Raw genomic sequence first — 14,942 nt, forward strand, 5'->3', positions numbered from 1 at the left:
TGCGTCATGTGTGCCTTACACCGCTGAATGTAGGTTCTGCATCATGTGTTTTGTCCCCAGGTCTATGCCCCTACTTGTATTGTGATACTGAGGTGGTTGTTCTTGCTAGTGCAGTTGGTGCTAGTAAGGTCCTGGTTCCCTGCGTGACCTGTTCCTAGGGTGGTTAGGATTGCGTAGGGGGGACTTACCAGTTACCAGTGGGTACTGGTTGTGTGCTTTATGTCTTATTTTGTATTACAGTGATCTTCTGTTATAAGTGATCCCAAGGGCTTGATACTAAGCTTGCCCCCTGACCAGAGTCCCAGGACCAGTGGACTCTATGGTGCCTTCCCTGCCAAATTGCTGGGACTTGTCTGATCTCCCTGGGCCCCTGGGGCCTCGCTGAAGTGTGCCTCGCTCGTTCCCTCGGCAGCTCGTGCACGGCAGCCCGTCCAAGCCTCGAGCAGCGCCGCTCTCCCCTGAGCCGCGCCGCTTCGCTGGGTCGCCCGCATCCTGCCTCCCCCTCGTCTCCTGAGCCGCACACATTGGTCGCCCCAGAGAAACGCTTGTACCATGCCGGCAGCCCGTCCAAGCCTCGAGCAGCGCCGCTCTCCCCTGAGCCGCGCCGCTTCGCTGGGTCGCCCGCTCAAGCTTACTAAGGAGGTCACTCGCATTATCCCGTGCAACCAGGACGGAAGGTACTGTCTGATAGGCTATGTTCTAAGTTCTAGGCCTACAAGTATTGTATTGTTACTTCTAAAAGTGCTGATTCCTGACAGTTGTCCAGGTGGCCCTGTCTTGTAAATAATCCCTTGTAAATTCTGCCCGTGCCTCTGGCACATTGTAAAGTGTGTGTTTTATCTAATGTGTTTTGGTGTAATACAAAGGCTATTTTTATATAACCTTGTGTGGAGTTTCCTTTGTGGTGGGCCTTTGGTTGTTGTTGCTGGGGTGCGTGCGCAAATACTTAGCCTACATCGCCTCCAAGTTTAGCCTTGCTGCTCGCGCCACGTTACCTAGAGGGTGAGTAGGGGTTATCTTGGCGTGTAACTCCCTTGCCCTGACTTGGGTGTGGTGGTCTCTGACTGACTTTGGCGAAAGCCCTGGCCAGCCGGGGATCCCATTTCCAACACCTGGTATGTAAAATTGGGTGTCAAAGTTAACCTAAATTACCCAACTTTCTACAATGTCATGCTTGTTGGTCTTGGTAAATAACATAAATTCTGTTGTGGTGAGGTTGTGCTACAGCTAGGTTCTGGATATCGAGGTCTGGCTATGATGCAGGTAGTTTCTGAAGCATTGGATGTCTGGAACAGAGAAGGAATTTCAAGTAGAGTTGTGTATTGTTGGTAAATTGGTTGATTTTGATGCTGTTATCAGTGTTTAGAACCCAAAGGGCCTCAATGTAGAGGAAGGGGGCAGAATGGATCCTGTGGCGACCTGCCCATGATAGGGATCGGTAGGGAGCAGATGGACCCTGGGGGGACCTGCCGATGATAGGAATCTTCTGGAAACTGGAGGTCCCCATGTGAACAAACTAGTTAGTTAAAAAAGTGGGATGACCATTGAAGGACATTGCCAATGAATACAATTCAAGACTTTAGGGCATGGGTTAGTTTGAGACAGTTGATGGTGTCAGCTTATATATCACACAATAGATATGGCAAGAATAATATTCCTATATTCATTTCAGGAATAAAAAACTATGTGTTACAGAATAGTGAACATAGTGAAGATTTGGACAGAAAGGCCTCGCCCACTCTTTTGTGGCATGCTTCATCATCGGCCCATGTGACCCTGCATGTTGAGATAATACTAACATGGTGGTCTCAACGTCATTGGGAAGGGAAATCAGAATATTAATTCTCTGGTCATATATGGGGTCCAGATATTTTTCTAAAACAATCTCAGTGTAAACTCAGGTATTTCCTTTATTCTTGCATTCAGTCGGTGGGTTAAAAATTAAACATGAACATGCTACTGGGAACCCATGTCTCGAGCATCAGGTCAACTCATCTTTGCCAACATGTTTTGGTCTCCATAAAATCCTTTATGGGAGTATATAGGGCCTTCGTCTGGGCAGTCAACAGTACCCCTATAGTCAGTCCTTAATGCACCAGTCATGCGCATGCAGGTAAGAATACGTTTTACCTGCCAGTCCACCATCTTCACCTGTGGATAAAACATGCTGACTGGTCCACCAATATCAGGAGGCTAGGGTCGTTTTCATCTGCGGTCAGGAGGTATTTGTTTATGGTAGTTGTCCCTGTGCTGCAGCATGAGCTGAAGGCAGGTTGGTAGTCATGCAGTGCAGTGGATATTTGTCAATGATGTGATATTGGAGTTCAGTGTAGGCTGCTTTTGACGTGTTTATTTAATTTTCTTTTTTTTACAACCTTTCCTGTTTCCCGCAATGTATATCGTGTGTTCCTCTATTCTACACTGCATATTAGTTTTACATTTCACACAGGTTTTCAATGTTATGGATCTTTAAGCTGCATTAATGGATGGATGAATATATATCATTGATGAGAAATGTACAGATCAGCTGTCATAATTTTGTCCAAGTTGATGAATACAATTTATTGTTTCTCAGTGTTGGCTGTCTTAACGTTACCGTTTTCTTTTCCTAGGATTGCGCAGTCTGAATTTGGGTTTTGCCTATATACATAATCGGATTGCTATTTTTTTTTCATTTGGGTGGAATTGGAACTTAGAAATGAGGGGAAGGGAGAGGGGTTGGGTGGTTTCTCCATGTTTTGTCTCACTCTCAGTTTTATCACTTACTACGCTTTTTGGTGCTTTCCATGTACACTTATTTGCATTGGCTTTCGACCTGGATGCTATAATGGTTTATCTATGGACTGTGATGTGCTTCATGTGCTCATTGTTTCTGTAAACACTTCTGTGCACTATGAGTTTTTCTTCTGCCCTTTTTTTCTGCCACTGTGCTCAATAATTTAGTAGTTGTGCTGTAGAAGGCTTCCACTGTATCGTTTTTGCTCCTTCTAGCAATAATTAGGGTTCAATCTATAAACTTACTACTAACCTTTTTATCTTTTTTGTCTTGAGATTTGCCCCTTTAGATATATATCGCTCTTATGTAGCAAGGTCTGTTCTTACTAAACGCATCTCTATGTTCACTGGTATTTCTTTACAGTAACTCTCAAGTTGAGGCACTGCCACACTACAAAAAAGAATCCCACATTTTCTTTACTGGAACATCGTGAAAGTGTTGCTCCATATGTTTCTTGATTTTTCCTCTGGTTATATTGGTCCTAAGGAGGTACCTGAATTGGAGCAGCAAGTGTTTTTCTCGAGAACGTAAATCTATATTCTCGTACTCTTGATATTTCCACTTCTTCAAGTTCATGACCTACATCAGTTTCCCATTTTATCTTCTAGGTCTTCTAATGTGTGTTTTGTGGTGCAAATGAGGTCTTTGAATGACTATGCTATTTTACTTCTTTCACAGACCATCATGCATGCAAACTGTATAAATTCATGCCTTTATTGTTCTAATTCTGGGCTACCCTATCTCTTAGGTAGGGACTGTATGAATGTTTTATAAAGCAGAAATTGCGCTGGTGGGAGCCATTATTTAGATGTTTGTGTTCCCCCTATACCCAAAGTTTTCACTGTCTGCCTGTGTAATAAATAGTCAGGGCCGGACTGCGAACCGAAACCGGCCCAGGCAAACTGCTCGACCTGCTCCACCTCCAGGTGGGAGGGGGTGTGGCCAAGTTGCTCCAAGGAGAAGGGTTTTTTATGTCTCAGAGAAGCAACTGGGTGCTCTGTCAGCAGTGGACGCAACAAGTGTTTAGATAACAAAGTGCAGTGGTGCAACTGGGTGAGCGTAAAAACCCCTCTAACCACTCAGAAGTATGTCAGAGAAGTACTGACAAACCAACAAGTATATACAAGAATACCCTATGCACACAACAGAGAAATCTCATACAGTTGTGTCTATATAGACACACATTAACAAATGAACAAAGCCAACAGAAACAAACAAGAATATCCTGTGCGGTATGGTCACAGTTCAGTTCTTACATTTTTTCAGAAACAGCCAGCAGACACGTGTTTTATCGCTTTTGGAAAGATATTTCCGCGAATCCTCAGGGCTGAAAAATAGATTGCGTAAAAGAAAGGAGGTCGCTCCACTGGTGATAATTCCGACCCGGCAGGGCCCGTGACCTAATGTGTGCGATCCTGGAAGTAACAAGCTGCCAAATACGAGTAGAAATCAATGAGTATGTTTCCAAGTCATATGTATCGTCGATGAGTGACCAGATTAAGCCATGGTATCCTAGTTGAGGAGAATCTTTGTGGAGAATAATGCGCCCTAGGCGTTGTCGTAGGGGCTGTGATCCCGGGAGCAAAAAACTCCGCGTCACTCAGGAGCGGATAACTCCTAGATAGTCTTTAATTTCTAGTTGTGAAACGGATGTCCGATCCGTGTAACTCCCGGGTCGCGTGTGGCCAAGTTGTTTTCTAGGGCAGGTTTTGCTCGATTTTGTTACCGAGGACCGATATTCCCAGCCCCCGGTAACAAAAATGCCCCCCAGGGGCCCAAAACCGGCTCCCACACCTGGCAGCCCACCGGGTACATGCCCGGTGCCCGCTGCGGCCAGTCAAGCCCTGGTAATTGTCCCCGTCTGTTAGGATCCCCACAAGTGGTAAGAGGCGTACCATGGGATTTACTTTGATGTATGCAGATTTCTATCCCATAATTTAAACCTGCATTAGTTGTTTAATGTGCAGCAGTAGACTATTGCACCTACTTTCTTTTAACTCTATCTGGGTCAGGGCTCTCTCTGATAGAGAATTTCCCTGCAGCCACCACACTCTCCATTGGGCTGCAAAGTGATACATTTCAAAACCTGGCACTTCCATGCCACCTCTCTCCCTGGAAGTTTTATTTTCTTCAACACAACCCTTTTTCTTTGGGTACTCCATATGAAATCAGCAAGTAGCGTATCAAGTTCTGAAACCAGAGAGTCTCGATTTTCTAGACAGACAGATCTGTGAAGTGATATAAGAAACTGGACAGGGTAATCAGTTTAGTTACTGCTATTCTCCTGGTACACTAAGGGGCAGCGCTTTCCAAAATGCCATACTTCCCTTGAGGGATGCTTTAGCTTTGCCCAGACTCCCATCAACTAAATCAGTGTCTTTGTGTTCTATTTGTATTTCTAGAATGTTTACCTTTCGGGTCTTTGTCAGAGCATATACTGCTTTTTCGTTGATATTGCTGAGGAAGGCTAGGTGAGTGATGTACTAATAATTGCCTAGGTGATCGGGGTCTAGTCCATGGTTCTTTAGGAGTGGGAGGATCTGGCTGGTCTTGAGAGCACTTCTGGGAAGTTGCCTTAATTGACGGAGGCAATGACAAAAGTGAGAGAGCTTTGTTGAATGACAAGGGTAAGACATCTTCCTAGGGGTAGCTTTGAGGAAGCTGAGGATGTCCATGAGATTTAAAAGAAATAGGGCTTTGAAGGATGACTATAGCTGGATGCTATGAGGAGGCCCGGGTCTAAGAAGAGAAGCAGGCTTAGTTTTGTCAGATCTTCTGTATTTTTTCACTGAAGAAGAGGTGATGGCATTTCACAAGTCTGTTTATTTGCTTCCACAAACCATCTTTCTCAATGTAGGCTGTGTATGTAAATTATCCACCAAAATTAAACATATTACTGTTTACCTTTTCTAAACCTACATCCTATTTTAAGAATGTTTACGCCATAGCTGCAAAGGCCGTCTCAATGTTAAATCATTTTCTTTGCATCCATATTCATATGCATAATTACATTTCAGGTGCAGCTCTTATAAACATTGCTCTTTCCTACCGCATAGGATGCGGACTCGCTCTCATGGTCGCCTCCGCTCTACTCTTGCAATTCCCTACGGTGCTCTTTAGCTATAACTGCTAGGACAAGTGTGAGTTCCTGAGGTGCTCAATCAAAATATTAATTTGCTCTTTTGCAGTAAAATGTATTTTCTCACATTAAACAGCTCCTCGTTAATGGTGTGACTATTTTTGTGGCTCAGAGATTTAGCTGAAGAAAGTGCTCTCTGCCTGACCTACAAGCTACACTTTTCAATTGAGTAAATGCATCTACCAGCGTAAAGACCATTTAAATACCTGATGCAGAAACATAGGACGTTGTGAACTGCCTCAAGGGGACCTATTTCATTAAGTTTTGCCTGGTTTTTCTAACCGTAAATTTGTAATAATGCATTTTTGTGGTCTGCATCAATGTCTCCAAGAAAACAATGTGGACTAGCCCACTATGTGGAAGTAGTGGAATATCAATTAGTATTCCAGGTCACTTGTGAGTGTGGCTTTTCAGCTGGGCACAATAGGTTTTTGTTTATAAACCCCTCACACACCAACCTGGTTGGTGTCATGCTTCATCATCGGGGTCCGACCATTCTGACATTCTGTGTGTCTGATTCTCCTGATAACACGGCATTTGTTAGATTTCTATTTCGTCTCTTCACTGTTAAGTAGCACCTGCAACTTGGCAGAGACTGGCGTCTTCTACTGTGCAGTCTCAGTGGTGTCCATCAGGACATGTCACAGGGCTGCTCCCTCGGCCAGAGGGCTGTCTCTAGCACATCTCCACACTCATACCTACACAGGCATCACCAGGCTGGTGGCTATGTCAGTAAAAGGGAGTTGGATGCATGTGCTGTTGCTCCAGTTGTTACACTGCCTGTTTTCATGGGTATCCTTCCATACAGGTAGCACGGTGCCATGCGGCACTTCATTCACAACGAAGGCAGACCAAACCCGGACTGTCATCTTAATTCAGGCATGATGAGGCCCACAAGGAACCATGGTGATCTGGTTTCTGCCTAATGTTCCTTATAAAGTGTACCTGGCTGCCTCCAAGACAGGGATGGTATCTTTGTCCCTGCATTTTGAGGGGAGGGAATGTAACACCTAGCTGCTCTGTCTTAATAGGGGATCTAAAAGATGGTGTAACCCTTGACAGTCAGCAAGCCTGTTACTCCAGGGCAACCCAGCTGCACCTGTTGATCCAAGCACAGCATCACCCGAAGAAGGAAGAAGTGCGGCACCAGGAGAGGCTCTCCATGCAGGAGCCTCATTGGCTGATGGTACCCTACAGTGAATGGGCCGTCACCTACACCTGCATAATCACCCTGCCCAAAACCCGGTAACCTGATGAAGGCAATCGCCCAGCCCCTCTTCTTCAGTATTATGAACTCTGCCCAGGCTGAGAACTCCCTGATAGCTAGGTCAGCACAGTTGCTGAGGCTCACCCGGGGCTGTTTGGCGCCAACTGGAGAAACAGCCCATGGCCAAAGTCATAATCAGCACAGGCTATCATTCACATCTGAGCTTCCTGCGCCCCTGTTGTAGATTTGTATAATGAAGCCGCCTACTCAATAAGAACATGCCTACAGAACTTCCTGTCATAAGGGAGTGAAGGGGCTTTACTAAATGTGTGACTTTCCAACTCTCCACCATCATCAAACTTGAGTTGTCCTGCGCAGAACGTTATGAATACAGTGCCCGCTGCAGACTCTTTGCAGCCTGGGGCGGAAGAGTACCGCAGACATGCATGAGCAGCGCGCCCAAAAGTAAAATAATCTAAAAAGTAGCAGAGATTTGAGGGAAGTAGCAGTCACCGAAGGTCCTCCACCTGCACAGATTGTGCCATCGCCTTCTCACCGGAGTATATCCTGTTCCTAAATGTGCAAGAAACATGGGGGAGGAAAGGTGCAGAGAACAATATGCCTCATTCTCTTGTCAGCAGAACCCTAGAGCTACACGCAATCCAGACACTGCAGAGTGCTAGCCTGCACAACACCACAGTGCCAGCATAGAGTCTATGCTCCGCTCCTATATAAAGGTGCTTCAGACCCTTAAATAAAATGTCCCCCAGGCACCATGACTCTTGTCCCTGCAATGCGCCACCTTGCCCGCCACTACAGCTGCAGCCTCCTGCTGCTGCACGCCTCCTCTAAAGCCAAACTCCAAATGTCATTCATGAGGGAGGAAAGACGTGAGCGGATTCAACACTTCACATGGAACTGACAAGATGTGAAGAGGGTTGATGCTTGATTCCAGGGTGAACCTGGTCACCACCAAGACACTCGGAGGCCCTACTGGCCTATTTCAGAAGACCTGACCACCAAGAACGGGAAGAGAAGGGAGTGACGTGAATGCCCACAGTGGTGAACTCGAATACAGCTGCAATGTAAGAAAAAGATGGACTCCCTCCATATGACCCCAGCAATGCTCCCGGAGCACCGTGTGAACTTGTGAACAACAAACATGGAATATTTCAAGCATCAGCAGAGCAGACTGACTCTGTGTCCTCCAACAGGATCCTGCTGTGAGTGCTGTCAAAAGACCATGGACCCATCCACATCCAGGTTCAACTCTGAACTCCAGCGATGATTTCCTGTTGCAGCCAATATCGTTTGTCCAGTTTAGCTCCATTGCCCTGCTGTGACTGATAGACTTACAGTGGTGTCCTGTTTATTTTCCTCTGTTGAATTCTTTGACCCTTCCTTGCTTTTTAGGGGGAAAGTAATGTCCATCAGGACACGTTGCACCAAAGAAACCTCTCTTCCAGGGTTGTTCTTTAAAGATGTCCATCCCTATACAGGTGACCCTGCTAGTAAAATGGAGTTAGGCGCTCATGCCCTCACTCCAGTTACTGCAATGACCACATTGTTCGTGTGTTTCATTTAGAGCAGCATTACTTGAGCCACACCACAATCCAGCCACCAGCAAAAACGGAGCCATACAACGGCCAGACATTACAACACTTCACAGACCTAAAAGCAGGTGGAAATGTCATTGCACGTTTGAAACCAAGTTCAATCAGATGAAAACAGCACATGGCGTTTCTGTCTAGACATTACATTGTCTGGGGAGCGCTTTCCAGTTCCTCATTTGCTGTGGGGCCCGAGAGCAGTGAAGCTGTCTCTTTACTATGCGACAGCTTGTGTCTTTATGCCTCACGCCTGAGTGTAGTAACAGCCACTTATTACACTGAGGCTGTCAGAACATCCTGGTGGTCCGTCTGAAAGCTATGAGCCCTACCCTGCAGCTGCTTCTGTGGCAGAACCTGCTGCCGAGGGTCACCTGGACTGCACCTGCCGTGCAAGTGCATGACACTTTGTGGAGCCTTTTGTCCTGCTCTGCCACTGCTCTTGAACACCATGGCACACCCACAACGTAACCACTCCAATAATCAGACCAATCTCCACAGCTCCTGGCAGCAGCTCTTATGGATCCCATCACAGACCTGCAAGGCGAGAGGTGGCTCGGCTACAATTGTCCCCATGCCCTTTACCCACCACTACATGTGTTTTATGTGCCACAGGTTTTTTTTGCCTGAGAGGGAAGATCGTGCTGCCTCTTGTGCAGTTGTTCTGGGTGTGCGGTAAGTTTAGAGATGCCCTTGTGGCAACTGCTCTCTGTATGAGGGTGAAAGCATGCTCTACTATTGCCTATACTCCCAGGGGCGTAGTGCAGGCCCAAAACACGTTAGGGGGGCCATTTAGTTCAAGGTAAATGAATATCTGTAAGAACCAAAAGACTCGGGGTCTCCACATCACATTCTGCATGAGGGCCATAACTTTGCAATATGCCACTGTATACTCTATCACTGTCTTTGGGAGGGACTGTGCTACTGATGCCCATGTAGTACCGTTCCTTAGTGTGCTGATGGTTTGTGTGTGTGTTTGTGTAAGCGTTCAGAGGGAAATGTTGTGCAGCTGCTGGCTGTGCTGTACCTGTGTTTTTTGTGTAGGAGTGTAGCTTCCTCTGCTTCTGCCTTTGATTGATATTTTTTGTATTTGAGAGGAAAGCTTGTATGTATTGGAAATCAGCTATTCAGTCCTGTGGCAATGTTCTTAATACTGTACCCACAGCAGTGGTGGCTCTCCCATTGGGGCGTGGGGGCTTCGCCCCACTGCTTTCTCGCTGTGCGAGAAGGCAGAAACATAAAATGGTAAAAACTACCATTTATGTTTCTGCCTTCTCTCATTGCGGGAAAACAGAAGTGCCTCTGTGCGTGACTGACTGGGGGTGGGAGGGTGTGCGGTCCTGCTCGAGGGCAGGGGGGAATGGCTTGCCCAATGTTGTGCGTTCTGACTATTTGGTCGGCCCTGGAGTCGACCAGAGTCACTACCCACAATAGTAGGTGAGCCACTCAACCCTGACCTCGAGCAGTACCGCCTACTCTCCCTTTTTCTTTATGCACAGAAAATGTCCCGGGCTGGGGCGGTCTCCTTCTGCACCTACCAATCACAACGCTGCCATTTGCAGCGTTGTGATTGGCTTGAGTAGGGGAGGGAAGCTGCCTGCTGGCTGCTTCCTGTTCCTGCTTCCTGCAGCAGGAACACGAGGACCTGGCTGCCTCTGCACCAGTACAGCGTGACCGGGCAGGAGCGGAGGCGGTGTGGTACCTGGCACTCAGGTACGTTTTATTTTATTTGTTTTATTCCCTACCCGCGATCCACACCCGCGACCCCCACCCCCTCCCTCCCTCCCTCGAGCATGCCGCCCGCCGCTGACAGGAATTCAATTCCCTCTTGATGAAGTGACGGCAACAGCAGGCAGCCAGAGTGGGACAGCAGGTCACGAGGCCGCACCACTTGCTGTGCGCAACGCGGGACGTGTGTGCTTGGAATACATCGGATCCTATTTGGTGGAAATGAGCTAAAGAATGAAAAAAGTTGTACTTCGCTGTTCATCATTTTTATTTTCGTTTTTCATGTACGCATTATGCTAATTTTTTACCAGCAGAGCATTGCTAGATTGAGACATCATTTTCGGGTGCACTCTGCTACTCTGTCTATAATATGGCGCCGGTGCATAGGCAGTGGATTCCATCTTTGAAATGGGCTTATGCACCATGTAAATATAGGCCTGGCCACCAGGGACGGCGCCAGCGGACATTTAGAGCTGGTGTGATCTGTTTTACAGAAGCAGCAACACAAGCATCTGCCCCAAACACTAGCCCAGCCTGCCTTTTAGCATTCAGATACATCCTGAGGCACAGGCCGGGGCACTAGGATATACCTGTGCTATAAATACCAACCCTAGTCTGCCCTGTAAATACTGACCTAGCACTGTTCAAATAACACAGATCCGAGCCAGCCCTGCAGCAAACATGCAGCACAGGCTTGTTTTGAAAAGTTTTTTGTCATGGATACTTTGTAAATTTACAGCAAAATAATAAAAGAAACACATTTTTGGCCCCCGGCAGGGTCAGTGTGGGAACCCCACTACCAGGCCTAGGGGGCTAGGGTATTCCCACCCTGCCCCCATGTCTATTTTATAAGGTGTTTTTCTTGGGACTCGGCCAAGTCGCAAGATGGCTCTGAAAACTTCCTGGTTAAAGCATCCCTCCATGGGATCAATAAGCCCCAAGTTCCTGGGGTTATTGAAACATGGATGGGGAGGCTGGGCGGCGCCACCACCCCGAGCCCCAGGGACCACCACCTCCCCAGGGCTAAAAAGCACCTAATGGGGGCCCATGGGACCACCACCTCCCTGGGGCCAAATACTTTTAAAGCAATGGGAAAGGCCCTGCCACAAGTCAGTGGGGGAAGGGGCCATGTGACCACTGCCTGTGGCACGATTTTGCCCAGTGAACCCCATCTCCCGGGGGGAGCCTGAATGCCCTTGTGGTCTCATGCAGCTCCCTGTATGTGAGAGCAATTGTTTCATCTGTTTCCCTGGCTTCTTGACAGTGGGGAGGGAAACAGATGAAAACTCCCACTCGTTGAGAGCGAAGTTTGTGTTTGCTCTGACATGGCGGGATCTGTCAAAGCTCCCCCCAAGTCAGAGCAAACAGCTATGTCCTGGGGAATAGGGAGTTGACTTTGGGGGGTGGCGGCCCCAGGGGCATTAATGGCTCTGCATAGCACCCTCCCTCCTATATTCATGGTCTGCCCCAGGGAGGTGGTAGTCCCTGTTGCCGTACATGGTCTGGAGGGGGGCCGCATGGCCCCTCTCCTACTTCTATTAATTTCAGAGGCCCCGGGGAGGTGGCGGCCCATGGGGCCCGGGGGGTCCACGCTGCCCCCGCAAATTCTTTCATTTAATGATGCAGGAGGTGGTGGTCCCCGGGGCTTCTAGGAAGCCCAGAAGGGGGGGTCTGTGTGGCCACCTTCCATTAATTTACATCAATCTCCAGGGAGCTGGTGGTCACCAGGACTTCTCTGAAACAAAGGAGGGGGTCCGCGCTGCTCTCTCCATTTTTATAAATGATTCCCTGGGACGTTGGTGGTCCCCGGGGCTCCGAAATGCATCATGAGAGGTGCACTGTGTGTTCCCCTCCTTTTGTTAAACAAGGCCCACAGGACCTGGCCCACCCGGGGGCTCTTTTCAAAGCAAGGTCAGGAGCCCGTGCTTGGTTGAAAAAAAAACTTTCGAATGAGTTGCGGATCCACAGCGATTTTCAGGGAAAAATTTTAAAAAATGCTTTTTTCCCTGGTGGTGTCCCTCTGGGACCCCAGGAACAGTGCTAAGGGTTCAGGGTATCTCTATTCTGCCCCTTCTCTGTTTTTTAATGTTTTTTCAGGGACTTGTTTGAAGCTGAGATCCAAGATGGTTGCCAACACTTCAAGGTTGAAGTGTTGGCAGCCAATCAGATCTCAACACGAGATTGGGAGGGTTCGCAGAGCCTTTACGTCGCTAGCCTTACCAATTTGGATTTCTTTTAATAACTCTAACGCTACTGAATGGATTACACCAAATAACAAAAAAACACTCTTTTTACACCAAGAGCTACATTTCTTCCAAATTTGATGTAATTCCGTCCAGTAGTTCGGGCTGTAGTGGTGTTTAAAATTCCTAGGGGAATTAACATGGAAAACACCCTTTTTTTACCCTCCTTTTCCTTGGCCCCCGCTTGACTAAAACTTTCCACGGACAACTAGAATCACACTTTTTTTGGAGAATTTTGTGAAGATTTTTCAAACGATGCCAAAGAAGGTAATATATATATTTATATCTCACACAAAAAATAAATAAAGGTTGAAGTAATGCTATAGTTAGTTCTTTTAATAGGTTATCAAACAAATGTTAAAGTGATGTTGTAGTTACATATGGCAATAAGGCCTTACTTTATGTTAAATAAAACCCTAGAAACTCACTAAAATCAAAGGTTAAAGTGATTTTATAGTTAGGTGTTGAAATAAGATAAAAAGGTAAGTTTTAAAATAATATAAATCCAGTAAAATTCACCAGTTATAGTTTTACTGAGCTTACTATAACTTGCAACTCATCATACCCTGCTTACTCACTCACTTATGACATCATTGCCATCACTGATAACACCATAATTATAAGCAGCATAGAGTTACTAAGTATACATGTGTGGGTCCTTAGCATGCACATAGTGTAAGCTCTGGAGGCAAGCACGATTGTGCATGCTGAAAGTTATATGGTCTACTGTTTCCAAGTCCCTAAGGATTGGGGTTCAAGTACTCGTCCCTGTTACAAAAGATAAGGATGAGCACACACAATATGGATTGCAGAGGGATGTTTGAAAGTAGGCTGACTCTTAAATCCAAGAAATGTCAAAAAAATGTGTAAGAAAGGCCAACGTCATTATGTCAGTGAGCATGTCATGAGTGACTTGATATATGAGGTCATAAGCAGGGCATGGCGGGGGCACACATTATAGCTAGCTAAGTAAAATAGTGTAACAGGGGAATGTAGTTTTTTTTGCTTTTAAAATGTACCTATATGAATTACATTTTCACCTATTTATAATGCTACTTTAACCTTTTTTCAGTGAAATTCTAGGGTACTTTAATGCAAAGGTACATGGTATTCCCATACCTAACTACAACATCACATTAACCTTTGTTTTTTCAGTGATTTCCTGTTTTTTCTTTAATGTCAAGAAGGATCTTATGACCATACTTAACTATAACTTCACTTTAACGTTTGGTTTTTAAGTGAATATAATTTTTTCAAACATGAAGTAAAATCTTATTACCATACCCAACCCCCGCAGGCAGTCAATCACCAGTAGATGGCCAACTCCTCTGTGGCCAGGCCAAGTTTGCAACCTCCCGGGGACGGCCAAACGCCCCAAAGCGTGTGGCATTTGGCCATGCATCTCATGGGGTTGGCTGCAGGGCCTGAGGTGCGGTCTCCACTCCATAATCCTCCTTTATTTTTTTTCTCAGTCATGATGGGCTCCTGTGGGAGTAAAAGTGTTGCACTGACTCCTGGGGTAGTCTCATGGGACCACACGGGGGAGCTGCGCTCATTGTGAGCAGTCGAAATCTCCCATATGAGTAGTGCAGGACCGGCAGGCAAAAAAATGTTTTTAAATAATTTTTTTAACCCCAGAGAATGGGGCAGGAGCACACTGGGACCCCACCATAAGAGACAGAGAGGCATGGCACCCCTGCCCCCTACTACTTAGTTTTTCATTTTTTTTGTAATTAGGATACAGCAATCAAGTCCCTGTGTCCTGAAATGGCAGCTGCAGCATATTCTTTCAAGATGATGCCACCCAATGAGATCTCTAGGTCCTATGGGACCGCTAGTCTCGCAGGACCGAACCGGCCGACTGGCGAAAAAAGCCCTGTAACGAATGAAAATTCTCTACTTTTTAGGTCTCGACTATTCTATCCCGCAGGGATAAATAGACGAGAGTATAGTGGTTGAAACAAACTCTTTGACCAAGCGGATTCCAAGCGGATTCCTCACAATGCATGTGATCTATTAAAGCGTGATGCTTCACCAGCGCGCGCTTGGCCTCACTCACGTAGCCTCGCACCCATTTGCTCCCAAGGAATCCCTTCCGCTCCCCCCCAACCTCACAAACCACCATTTGTCGCACGCATCAGACCCGCCACAGGGAGAGCTTCAGACTTCAAAGGAATGCTCTCCCCGGCCCCCCTCTGTGCAATGCCAGTTTCATGTTTCTTGTTAAAAAAAGTTACCCAGC

At 46.6% G+C, this 14,942-nt stretch overlaps 1 protein-coding gene across 3 annotated transcripts in view; it reads right to left on the reverse strand.

Annotated features, from left to right (window-relative positions):
- APBB1IP (amyloid beta precursor protein binding family B member 1 interacting protein) overlaps positions 1-14,942 on the reverse strand; it is an 812,218-nt gene that overhangs the window by 191,351 nt on the left and 605,925 nt on the right. The gene's annotated exons all lie outside the window — the stretch shown is intronic.

This window comes from Lissotriton helveticus, chromosome 10 (genome assembly GCF_964261635.1).
Source record: "Lissotriton helveticus chromosome 10, aLisHel1.1, whole genome shotgun sequence".
Classification (NCBI taxonomy): Eukaryota; Metazoa; Chordata; class Amphibia; order Caudata; family Salamandridae; genus Lissotriton; species Lissotriton helveticus.